We start from the raw sequence: 12,894 nt of genomic DNA, 5'->3' as shown, positions 1-12,894 counted from the left end.
ATGTCGAGTAGGCATTGTGCATGTCTGTGTTTTATGTTGGTGATTAGCGCGCAATGTTTGATCTCTGTAATGCCTTTATTTTGTTGTTGAATTGCATGGTATAGTAGATAATCACTGGATTGCATGACAATTGATGATAATGATATGACTAATGGCCGATTTATTATAATTGAACTCATGACCATTGTCGTATTGGTCCACATTATCTAACTACTTCTCGTTGTCATATTTTGCCAGCCAAATGTACCACACTTTGGCCACGACGTTGGTGACAATGTCATGGTCACTCTGCGTGCAGGGGATATCTCTGTTCGAGCGGCCTACAGCCGATATGGGGGCAACCGAAGAGGCAACTATGGCACCATCACAGGAGGCTGGGGGGAATTCGTGAAGCTGTGCAACATCAACGATGATCAATTGGCTGTTTTTGAGATATCGAGGACTAACCCGGAGGTGGTGCTCTTGGTTCAGTTTGTTGATTATGAGTAACTAACCTTAGAATGATACAGATGTTGATGATGTTTTTTGGATTGCATGGTGTTGTTTCACAATCTTTTTTTTGTCACATTGGAACAATGTTTTATAACTTGCACATGGCAGTTAGTTACTTGTAAATGGCACACTGTATGATGTTTTTTGGTGTTTTTGAAGTACTTTTTTTATTATCTCATATTGCATACTAGAGTCTCATACAGTAGCATGCATGATCATGATGAATTTCCAAATTCAATATAAGGCATAAATTATGAAAGTCATAATACTGCATGATGATAAATTTCCATGGTTAACACTCCATAACAGAGTCTCCTACACATATATCTTTTATTTCAAATATAGAGTATAATGCATGATTTTGATGTTTTAGAAGTACTTCCTTTATTACCTCATATTGCGTCTTGATGATTTTGAGTTTCCAAATTCAATATTGCATACTAGAGTCTCATACAGTAGCATGCATAGTCATGGTAAATTTCCAAATTCAATATAAGGCATAAATTATGAAAGTCATAATGTTGCATGATGATGACGAATTTCCAAAGTTAACACTCCATAACAGAGTTTTCTACACATACATTTTTTATTTCAAATATAGAGCATAAAGCATGATATTGTGAGAAACTAAATTTCTCGAACACCTACTGCATAAGGTTTGATAAATACTATGACAACTCTTTATACGACCCACCATATTATCCTTCCACTCAAATGAAATGTAAGCGGATTCAGTTGAAGTAGCATTCTTCGACCAATGATCAAGAACAAGACTGCCTGGTGTATCACTCAACTGCACATGTATGAGCACTGCTACAATATGATCACATGGTATATGATAAACCACTATTTTGTGGTTTATCTTGTGCTAATTTGAGTGGTTTTTATCAACTCTTTGCTCACTTATTCATACTATTTGCATGATTTTACAATTCCTTCCTAATTATGCTCTATGATTGAAAACTTGCTTCCTAAGCCTTTAATTTGTGTATTTTTAATGTCCTTTCGTACCATTCGATGTCGTGATCCGTGTGTTCAGTATTTTCAGGCTTTACAGGGCAGGAATGACTTAGAGGATGGAGAGGAAGCTCGCAAAAATGAAAGGAGCACAAGAAATAAAGGGGACAACCAGCGAGAAGCGATGCGCACGCATGGTTCACGCGTGCGCGCGAATTGAAGTTTTGCACAGCGACGCGTGCGCGTACCTGACGCATATGCGTGACACGCAAAAATGACCAGCGACGCGTACGCGTGACTGACGCGTACGCGTGACATGCGCGATCTGCAGAAATCACAGAAAATGCTGGGGGCGATTTCGGGCCGAGTTTGGACCCAGTTTTTGTTCTAGAAACACAGACTAGAGCCAGGGAATAGCAGAGACTCAACACACATTCTCATTACGCATAGTTTTAGCTTAGTTTTTGAATCTTGGAGAGAATTCTACTCCTTCCTCTAGGGTTCTTTACATTCATAGTTTTAGAGTTTCATGCTTTTGCTTTTGGATACTGAGAAGAATCATCACCTCCGTTGAAGTTTCATTATTCTAGTTTGTTTTCTTATTCCTTTACTCTTTACTGCCCATTAATCCTGTTTGGATAAGTATGTTGCATTTTGGGATTTATTAATGCAAGGAACCATTTTTATTTTTAATTGATTTTTAATTATTGTTTATCATGTCTTCCTTTTATTCCCTTTTCAATTCTGTGAAGTTTATATTCATGTTAATGGAGTAGTTTCCTAACTTGATTGGGAGTTGATTAAAAGGAGAACCTTGAGTTGGAATACTCAAGTGTTAATCCTAATTGGTAGTTGATGACTGACAACTCTAACCTCTAACTCTAATCCTTCCTTAGGAGAGGATTAGGACCTAGATATAGTTGGTTAGTTAGTTACTTGACTTTTCCTTATTAATTAAGGGATGACCAAGTAGAGTAACAACCTTTTATTATTACACTTGGAAAAATTCAACAAGGATAGAAATTCCAATTAATCTTCTCCCAGTCAAGGCTTTTAATTGAATTATATAAATTCTCTCGTTAATTTCCGTTGCTTAATTTTACAATTATTTACTTTTCTGTTTCTCAAACTCAAAATTTCTGGGAAAACCTCTAACCAATAAGCTACACTCTTTTGTCAACTCGTTGGGAGACGACCTGGGATTCATACTCCCAGTATTTTATTCTTAAATCTGTGATAACTCTCCTAAATTGATAAGCGGATTTTTGCTGGTTAAGAACTGTACTTGCAACGTATTTCTATTATTAATTTCTTAATCGGCCAATTTCCGCCACGTCAGTATACCAAGAGACTCCATCCGCAAGCACGAGCACTTGAAAATATTACTGTCACAATAGCGACCCACTTGTCACTCCTTACGAGCATTAACTGACCATGACAAAGTGTATATATCACAAGTTTGGCTCGAAGTATGTGTCTGTACCTTCAGTGTACAAGTCCGAAAAAGCATCGGACTGCATAAGAAGAAAATCTCTTTTGTGAGCTTGTTGGAAGCTGACATCTCCAGATCATGCAACGGACTCTATAACACTACATCCCCAACCACAGATAGCAGATCAGAGTGTGCTTTTCCAAACCTCCTTTGGGATATGTAGCGCATAAACTGTTCAAAAAAGTTCCTCAAATTATGCCGAGTGTGGATAAATTTACCAAGAATTGAGTGCAACCCTTCGCATCTAGACATTGTACGAAAACCCCCAAAGAAGTGGCCAAGTATATGTGCAGTTACCAAGATATTTCTCCTGGAATAAAGGTCAGAAACTCATTGATTATTCAATAGAACGAGTGCATTAACCATATAATGTCAATGATCTTCAAACTCGAAAACCTTATAATCGAACAACATGCATTTTTTAAATTCAGAAGTAAAGGTGGGGTTGTTTAGGTTAGAAGTAGCATTCCTTAGAAGGTGCCACGCACACAAACAATGATAAGTGCCAGGAAACACCATTTTGATTGCCTTTCTCATCACTCCATGTCCATCTGTTATGACACATCCAGGTGCTTTACCCTTCATAGTGTCCAGGAATTGTTGAAGTAACTAGGTGTAAGTCTGCTCATTCTCATTTGCCACTAGCGCAGTAGCAAACACGATGGTTTGGTTATGGTGATTGACTCCAAAAAACACAACCAGTGGACACATATACTTATTCTTTCGATATGTCACTACAACATTTTGGGTCTATAGTCACGGTTTTTTGGTCACGGTAAAAAACTGTGACCATAGACCCTCTATGGTCACGGTTTTTTACCGTGACAAAAAAAAAGCTATGGTCACAGTTTTTGAAACAAGCTATGGTCACGGGTTTTTAAAAAAGGGTGGCCTAAAGGCGTCTGATGAGCATATATTTTATACGTTTTTTGGGGTTAATTTCATGTAGTTTTTAGTATGTTTTAGTTAGTTTTTAGTATATTTTCATTAGTTTCTAGGCAAAATTCATTTTTCTGGAATTTACTATGAGTTTGTGTGTTTTTCTGTAATTTCAGGTATTTTCTGGCTGAAATTGAGGGAGCTGAGCAAAAATCTTATTCAGGCTGAAAAAGGACTGCTGATGCTGTTGGATTCTGACCTCTCTGCACTCGGAATGGATTTTCTAGAGCTACAGAAGTCCAATTGGCACGCTCCCAATTGCGTTGGAAAGTAGACATCCAGGGCTTTCCAGAAATATATAATAGTCTATACTTTGCTTAAGGATAGACGACGTAAACTGGCGTTCAACGTCAGTTCTATGTTGCAGTCTGGCGTTAAATGCCAGAAACAGGTTACAAGTTGGAGTTGAACGCCCAAAACAGGTTACAACCTGGCGTTTAACTCCAGAAACATCCTAAGCACGTGTAAAGCTTAAGTCTCAGCCCCAGCACACATCAAGTGGGCCCCAGAAGTGGATTTCTGCACCATCTATCTTAGTTTATTCATTTTCTGTAAACCTAGGTTACTAGCTTACTATTTAAACAACTTTTAGAGGATTATTTTGGATCTCATGACATTTTAGATCTGAACTTTGTACTCTTTGACGGCATGAGTCTCTAAACTCCATTGTTGGGGGTGAGGAGCTCTGCTGTGTCTCGATGAATTAATGCAATTATTTCTGTTTTCCATTCAAACACGCTTGTTTCTATCTAAGATGTTCATTCGCACTTCAATATGATGGATGTGATGATTCGTGACACTCATCATCATCCTCAACCTATGAACGCATGCCTGACAACCACCTCCGTTCTACCTTCGATTGAATGAATATCTCTTAGATTCCTTAATCAGAATCTTCGTGGTATAAGCTAGAATCTATTGGCAGCATTCTTGAGAATCCGAAAAGTCTAAACCTTGTCTGTGGTATTCCGAGTAGGATTGAAGAATTGAATGACTGTGACGAGCTTCAAACTCACAAGGGTTGGGCGTAGTGACAGACGCAAAAGGACCAATGGATCCTATTCCAGAATGAGTGAGAACCGACAGATGATTAGCCGTGCGATGACAGCGCATTTGGACCATTTTCACTGAGAGGACGGATGGTAGCCATTGACAACGGTGATCCACCAACACACAGCTTGCCATAGGAGGAACCTTGCGTGCGTGAAGAAGAAGACAGGGGGAAAGCAGAGATTCAGAAGACAAAGCATCTCCAAAACTCCAACCAAAAACTTTTTCAAAAATAATTTTTCTTTGATTAAATCTTGTGCCAAACTTTAAGTTTGGTATTTTCTTGTTCACTTTTCTTTAGTTTTCGAAAATTTTATTGTGATTTTCTAAAATTTTAAGTTTGGTGTTCTTTCTTCATGTTCTTGTTGTTCTTGTGAGTCTTCAAGGTGTTCTTAAGTTTTCCTTGAGTCTTGATCTTAAAATTTTTAAGTTTGGTGTTCCTTGGTGTTTTCCCTCCAAAATTTTCGAAAATAAGGAGCAGTAGATCTAAATATTTTAAGTCTTGTGCCATTTTATTGTTTTTCTCTTTCCTCATTAAATTCAAAAATGTCTCTTCTCTCTATTTTAAGGTGAATTTTCGAAAATCATTTTTAAAATTCAGATTTTTATTTCAAAATTTAAAATCTTTTTCAAAAATCATATCCAAAAACTTTTAAATCTTCTTCATTAAGTAATTATTTTAGTCTTAAATTTTTTGTTCTTAATTTTCGAATTCTATATTTAATTTCAAACTATTTTATTCTCTTTTCTTTTACTATTTATTTATTTTTTCCCTTCATTCAAAAAAAAATTTAATAATAAAAATATATTCTATTTGCTATTCATATCAATTCCCTTTTCTCCATCATGGACCTAAGTGAAAATGAACAGTCCAGAAGGACCCTGGGGTCATATGCTAACCCCACTACTGCTTCATATGGGAATAGTATCTGTATACCCTCCATTGGAGTCAGTAGCTTTGAGTTGAATCCTCACCTCATTATCATGGTGCAGCAAAGTTGCCAGTATTCCGGTCTTCCACAGGAAGAACCTACAGAGTTTCTGGCACAGTTTTTAGCAGAACAAGTTACTGAATTCAATCAGCAATTAGACCTTCTAACAAAATAGCTGGCCGAATTCAAGGAGATACTACAAGACACAAGAATGGCTAATATAATATGGAGGTACAGTTGAAGCAAACAGAATAACAGTTATCAAAACAAATAACAGAAGAGTGCCAAGCAGTTCAATTAAGAAGTGGAAAAATATTAAATACCTTACTTCAAGGTAGCAGGAAGCCAAGAAATGAACAAACTGCTATTCAAAATTCCTCTGAGGACAGTAAGAGCCCAGAGAGGAATAACTCTGGCATTGAAACGCCAGAAACAAGCAAGGAGTTGGCGTCAAACGCCCAATGGAAGCTCAGTTCTGGCATTCAAACGCCAGGAACAAGTAAGGAGTTGGCGTCCAATGCCAATCCAGCTTCTAACCCTGGCATTCAAATCCCAGTGAGGGATCAAACATACACAAGTGCTGATAACAACCCCTCTAAAAAGGCTTCTCAAACCACCTCTGTAGGAAATAAACCTGCAGCAACTAAGGTCGAGGAATATAAAGCCAAGATACCTTGTTCTCAAAAGCTCCGCCAATAGGAGCAGGATAAGCAATTTGCTCGCTTTACAGATTATCTCAGGACTCTTGAAATAAAGATTCCGTTTGCAGAGGCACTTGAGCAAATACCTTCCTATGCCAAGTTCATGAAAGAGATCTTGAGTCATAAGAAGGATTGGAGAGAAACTGAAAGAGTTCTCCTCACTGAAGAATGCAGTGCAGTCATTCTGAAAAGCTTTCCAGAAAAGCTTAAAGATCCCGAGAGCTTTCTGATACCATGCATATTAGAGGGTAATTGCACCAAGACAGCTTTATGTGATCTTGGGGCAAGCATCAACCTAATACCTACATCCACTATCAGAAAGCTTGGTTTAACTGAAGAAGTTAAACCAACCCGGATATGTCTCCAACTTGCTGATGGCTCCATTAAATACCCATCAGGCATGATTGAGGACATGATTGTCAGGGTTGGGCTATTCTCCTTTCCCACTGACTTTGTAGTGCTGGAAATGGAGGAGCACAAGAGTGCTACTCTCATTCTAGGAAGACCTTTCCTAGCAACTGGACGAACTCTCATTGATGTCCAAAAGGGGGAAATAACTCTGAGAGTCAATGAGGATGAGTTTAAGTTGAATGCTGTCAAGGCCATGCAGCATCCAGACACACCAAAAGACTGCATGAAAGTTGATCTCATTGACTCTTTGGTAGAGGAGGTCAACATGGCTGAGAGTCTCGAATCAGAGCTAGAAGACATCTTTAAAGATGTTCAGCCTGATTTGGAGGGTTCAGAGGAATTGAAAGAGCCTCTGAGACCTCCTCATGAAGAGGAGAAACCTCCTAAACCCGAGCTCAAGCCATTACCACCATCCTGAAATATGCATTTCTGGGAGAAGGTGACACTTTTCCAGTGATCATAAGCTCTGCTTTAAATGCACTGGAAGAGGAAGCACTAATTCAAGTGCTAAGGACACACAAGACAGCTCTTGGGTGGTCCATAAGTGACCTTAAGGGCATAAGCCCAGCTAGATGCATGCACAAAATCCTATTGGAGGATGATGCTAAGCCAGTGGTTCAACCACAGAGGCGGCTAAATCCAGCCATGAAGGAAGTGATGCAGAAAGAGGTCACCAAATTACTGGAGGCTGGGATTATTTATCCTATTTCTGATAGCCCCTGGGTGAGCCCTGTTCAAGTTGTTCCCAAGAAGGGAGGTATGACAGTGGTTCATAATGAAAAAAATGAACTGGTTCCTACAAGAACAATTACAGAGTGGCGCATGTGTATTGACTACAGAAGGCTCAACACAGCCACCAGAAAGGATCATTTTCCTTTACCATTCATAGACCAGATGCTAGAGAGACTAGCAGGTCATAAATACTATTGCTTTTTGGATGGCTATTCAGATTCTACAGGAGGTTTATAAAGGATTTTTCAAAAATTGCAAAACCCCTGAGCAATCTGCTAGCTGCTGACATGCCATTTGTGTTTAACACAGAGTGTCTGTAGGCGTTTGAGACTCTGAAAGCTAAGCTGGTCATAGCACCAGTTATTTTTGCACCAGACTGGACTTTACCATTTGAACTAATGTGTGATGCCAGTGACCACGCCATTGGTGCAGTACTGGGGCAGAGGCATGACAAGCTTCTACATGCCATTTATTATGCTAGCTGTGTTTTAAATGATGCCCAGAAAAATTACACAACCACAGAAAAAGAATTGCTTGCAGTGGTTTATGCCATTGACAAGTTTAGATCATACTTAGTAGGATCAAAAGTGATTGTATACACTGACCATACTGCTCTTAAATATCTCCTCACAAAGCAGGATTCAAAACCCATGCTCATAAGATGGGTGTTGCTTCTGCAAGAGTTTGATATAGAAATAAGAGACAGAAAAGGGACAGAGAACCAAGCGGCTGATCATCTGTCCCGGATAGAACCAACAGAAGGGGAGTTTCCCCCCTCTATTGAGATCTCTGAGACCTTTCCGGATGAGCATTTGTTTGCCATTCAGGAAACACCATGGTTTGCAGACATTGCAAACTATAAATCTGTAAGGTTCATACCTAAGGAGTACAGCAGGCAACAAAAGAAAAAATTAATTACTGATGCAACGTACTACTTGTGGGATGAACCCTATCTCTTTAAGAGATGTGCAGACGGAATAATCCGTAGGTGTGTGCCTAGAGAAGAAGCACAGAGGATCTTATGGCATTGCCATGGATCATAATATGGAGGCCATTTCGGAGGTGAGCGAACAGCCACCAAGGTCATCCAATGTGGCTTCTACTGGCCTACACTCTATAGGGATTCCCGAGAGTTTGTACGTAACTGTGACAGTTGCCAAAGAGCTGGTAATCTGCCTCATGGTTACGCCATGCCGCAACAGGGAATCTTGGAGATTGAGTTGTTTGATGTATGGGGAATTGACTTCATGGGACCTTTCCCACCATCATACTCAAACACTTATATTCTGATGGCAGTCGACTATGTATCAAAATGGGTAGAGGCCGTTGCCACACTCACCAATGATACTAAAACAGTGCTGAAGTTCCTCCAAAAACATATCTTCAGCAGGTTTGGTGTCTCTAGAGTACTAATCAGTGATGGGGGCACTCACTTCTGCAACAAACAGCTTTACTCTGCCATGGTCCGGTATGGGATTCGCCACAAGGTGGCGACTCCATATCATCCACAGACAAATGGTCAAGCTGAAGTTTCTAACAGAGAACTAAAAAGAATCCTGGAACAGACTGTAAGTACCCGTAGAAAGGATTGGGCAAGAAGCTTGGATGATGCTCTGTGGGCTTACAGAACAGCAGGAATTCAGATTCACTGCTTTCGAAAATGCCAAGCTTTATAAAGAGAAATAAAAAAGGTGGCATGACAGAAAGCTGTCATCTAGAGTCTTTGAACCAGGACAAAAGGTTCTGTTGTTTAACTCTAGGCTTAGGCTATTCCCCGGGAAACTGAAATCCTGGTGGAGGGGACTATATGTGATTACAAGTGTATCACCATATGGTTATGTGGAGCTTCAAGACATTGATTCTGATAAGAAGTTCATTTTTAATGGACAGAGAATCAAGCATTATCTTGAAGGCAATGTTGAGCAAGAGTGCTCAAGGCTGAGGCTAGATTAAAAGCTCAGCAAGGTCCAGCTAAAGACAATAAAGAAGCACTTTCTGGGAGGCAACCCAGCCATTAGCATAACTTTTTCTGTTATTTTATTTTATTTTATTCTTCATTTTATTTATTTTTTAAAATATATGAGCTTAATACTAACAAGGTAAAGAACCAATTGCATAAGTTCACAGGGTTACAGAAGAATTCAGAGCACAAAACAAGAAAAAGGAGCTCACTGGCAAGAAAACGCCCGTAAGAGGCACAATTGGGCATTAAACCCCAAAAGGAGCATCCACTGGGCATTTAACGCCAATAAAGATAGCCTTCTGGGTGTTAAACGCCAGAAAGAAGCAGCTTCTGGGCGTTTAACGCCAGATTTACAGCATCCTGGGCGTTCAGAAAAACGCCCAGTGACGAAGGGGTTTCTGGCGTTTAACGCCAGCTAGAAGAAACAGCTGGGCGTTAAACGCCCAAAACAAGCACCAACTAGGCGTTAAACGCCCAAAACATGCAGCAGTTGGGCGTTTAACGCCAGGATTATGGGGAGTAGGCAATGTCGTTTTCAATTCAAATTTTTTTTCCATTTTTTATGTTTCAATTCATGATTTCTTGCACAAACATGTTACAAATCCTAATTTTTCAAATCCTTTTTCAAAAGATATCAAATGTATCTTAATTCATAAACCCTTTTTCTTAATCCTCCTCAAATTATTTTCAAATCCTTTTCAAAACAAATCTATCTCTTTTCCTTCTAAAATCTTTTCAACTCATCAATATTTTTTTCAAATCTTCACATCATCTTTTTTTAAATCCAGACTTATCTTTTTCAAATATCTTTCATATCTTTTCAATTTTAAATCACATCTTTTCCTATCATACTTATCCTTTCCAAATCACTTTTTCTATCATATCTTTTTCAAATAATTTTCGAAACCCACCCCCCTTCCCCTTAAATTTTGGTTCGGCCTCTCCCCCTCTCCTCCACAAGTTGCGCTTGGCTCTCCCTCTTTCNNNNGGCTAAACCAAGCTGTCCCTAGCCATGTGCTTGTGGCGTGAAGGTGTCAAGTGAAAACTTGAGACTGAGCGGTTAAAGTCAAGGTCCAAGGCAAAAAGAAGAGTGTGCTTAAGAACCCTGGACACCTCTAATTGGGGACTTTAGCAAAGCTGAGTCACAATCTGAAAAGGTTCACCCAATTATGTGTCTATCCGGTGGTAATACTGGAAAACAAAGTGCTTAGGGCCACGGCCAAGACTCATAAAATAGCTATGTTCAAGAATCAACATACTGAACTAGGAGAATCAAGAACACTATCTGAATTCTAAGTTCCTATAGATGCCAATCATTCTGAGCTTCAATGGATAAAGTGAGATGCCAAAACTGTTCGGAAGCAAAAAGCTACTAATATTTTCTGGAGCTACAGGAGTCCAATTGGTGCGCTCCCAATTGCGTTGGAAAGTAGACATCCAGGGATTTCCAGCAATATATAATAGTCCATACTTTGCTCAAGGATAGACGACGTAAACTGGTGTTCAACGCCAGTTCCATGTTGCAGTCTGGCGTTAAACGCCAGAAACAGGTTACAAGTTGGAGTTGAACGCCCAAAACAGGTTACAACCTGGCGTTTAACTCCAGAAACAGCCTAAGCACGTGTAAAGCTTAAGTCTCAGCCCCAGCACACACCAAGTAGGCCCCAGAAGTGGATTTATGCACCATCTATCTTAGTTTATTCATTTTCTGTAAACCTAGGTTACTAGCTTACTATTTAAACAACTTTTAGAGGATTATTTTGGATCCCATGACATTTTAGATCTGAACTTTGTACTCTTTGACGGCATGAGTCTCTAAACTCCATTGTTGGGGGTGAGGAGCTCTACTGTGTCTCGATGAATTAATGCAATTATTTCTGTTTTCCATTCAAACACACTTGTTTCTATCTAAGCTGTTCATTCGCACTTCAATATGATGAATGTGATGATTCGTGACACTCATCATTATCCTCAACCTATGAACGCGTGCCTGACAACTACCTCCGTTCTACCTTCGATTGAATGATAATCTCTTGGATTCCTTAATCAGAATCTTCGTGGTATAAGCTAGAATCTATTGGCAGCATTCTTGAGAATCCGGAAAGTCTAAACCTTGTCTGTGGTATTCCGAGTAGGATTCAGGGATTGAATGACTGTGATGAGCTTCAAACTTACAAGGGTTGGACGTAGTGACAGACGCAAAAGGACCAATGGATCCTATTCCAGCATGAGTGAGAACCGACAGATGATTAGCCGTGCGGTGACAGCGCACTTGGACCATTTTCACTGAGAGGATGGATGGGAGCCATTGACAATGGTGATCCACCAACATACAGCTTGCCATAGGAGGAACCTTGCGTGCGTGAAGAAGAAGACAGGGGGAAAGCAGAGATTCAGACGACAAAGCATCTCCAAAACTCCAACATATTCTCCATTACTGCAGAACAAGTATTTATTTCATGCTCTTTTATTTTTCGCAATTCAAACTAATAAATATAATTGATATCCTGACTAAGAGTTACAAGATAACCATAGATTGCTTCAAACCAACAATCTCCGTGGGATTTGACCCTTACTCACGTGAGGTATTACTTGGACGACCCAGTGCACTTGCTGGTTAGTTGTGCGGAGTTGTGAAAAGTGTGATTCACAATTTCGTGCACCAGCGTCTATGGTCAAGGTTTTGGGGGGTGACCTAAAGGGATCTATGGTCACGGTTTTTCAAAAAAGGGTGACCTAAAAGGGTCTATGGTCATGGTTTTGGGGGTGACCAAAAGGGGTCTATGGTCATGGTTTTTTACAGTGACCAAAAAGGATCTATGGTCACGGTTTTTCAAAAAAGGTTGACCTAAAAGGGTCTATGGTCACGATTTTTGGGGGTGACCTAAAGGGATCTATGGTCACGGTTTTGGAGGGTAACCTAAACGGGTCTATGGTCACGGTTTTGGGGGGTGACCTGAAGGGGTCTATGGTCACGGTTTTTCGAAATGGTGACCTAAAAGGGTCTATGGTCACAGTTTTGGGGGGTGGCCTAAAAGAGGTCTATGGTCACGGTTTTGGGGGGTGGCCTAAAGAGGTCTATGGTCATGGTTTTTTACAGTGACCAAAAAGGGGCTATGGTCACGGTTTTTCAAAAAAGGGTGACCTAAAAGAGTCTATAGTCACGGTTTTGGGGGGTGACCTAAAGAAGTCTATGGTCACGGTTTTGGGGGTGGCCTAAAAGGG

This window comes from Arachis ipaensis, chromosome B02 (assembly GCF_000816755.2).
Source record: "Arachis ipaensis cultivar K30076 chromosome B02, Araip1.1, whole genome shotgun sequence".
NCBI classification, from domain to species: domain Eukaryota; kingdom Viridiplantae; phylum Streptophyta; class Magnoliopsida; order Fabales; family Fabaceae; genus Arachis; species Arachis ipaensis.
Note: the sequence above shows the minus strand (reverse complement) of the source record.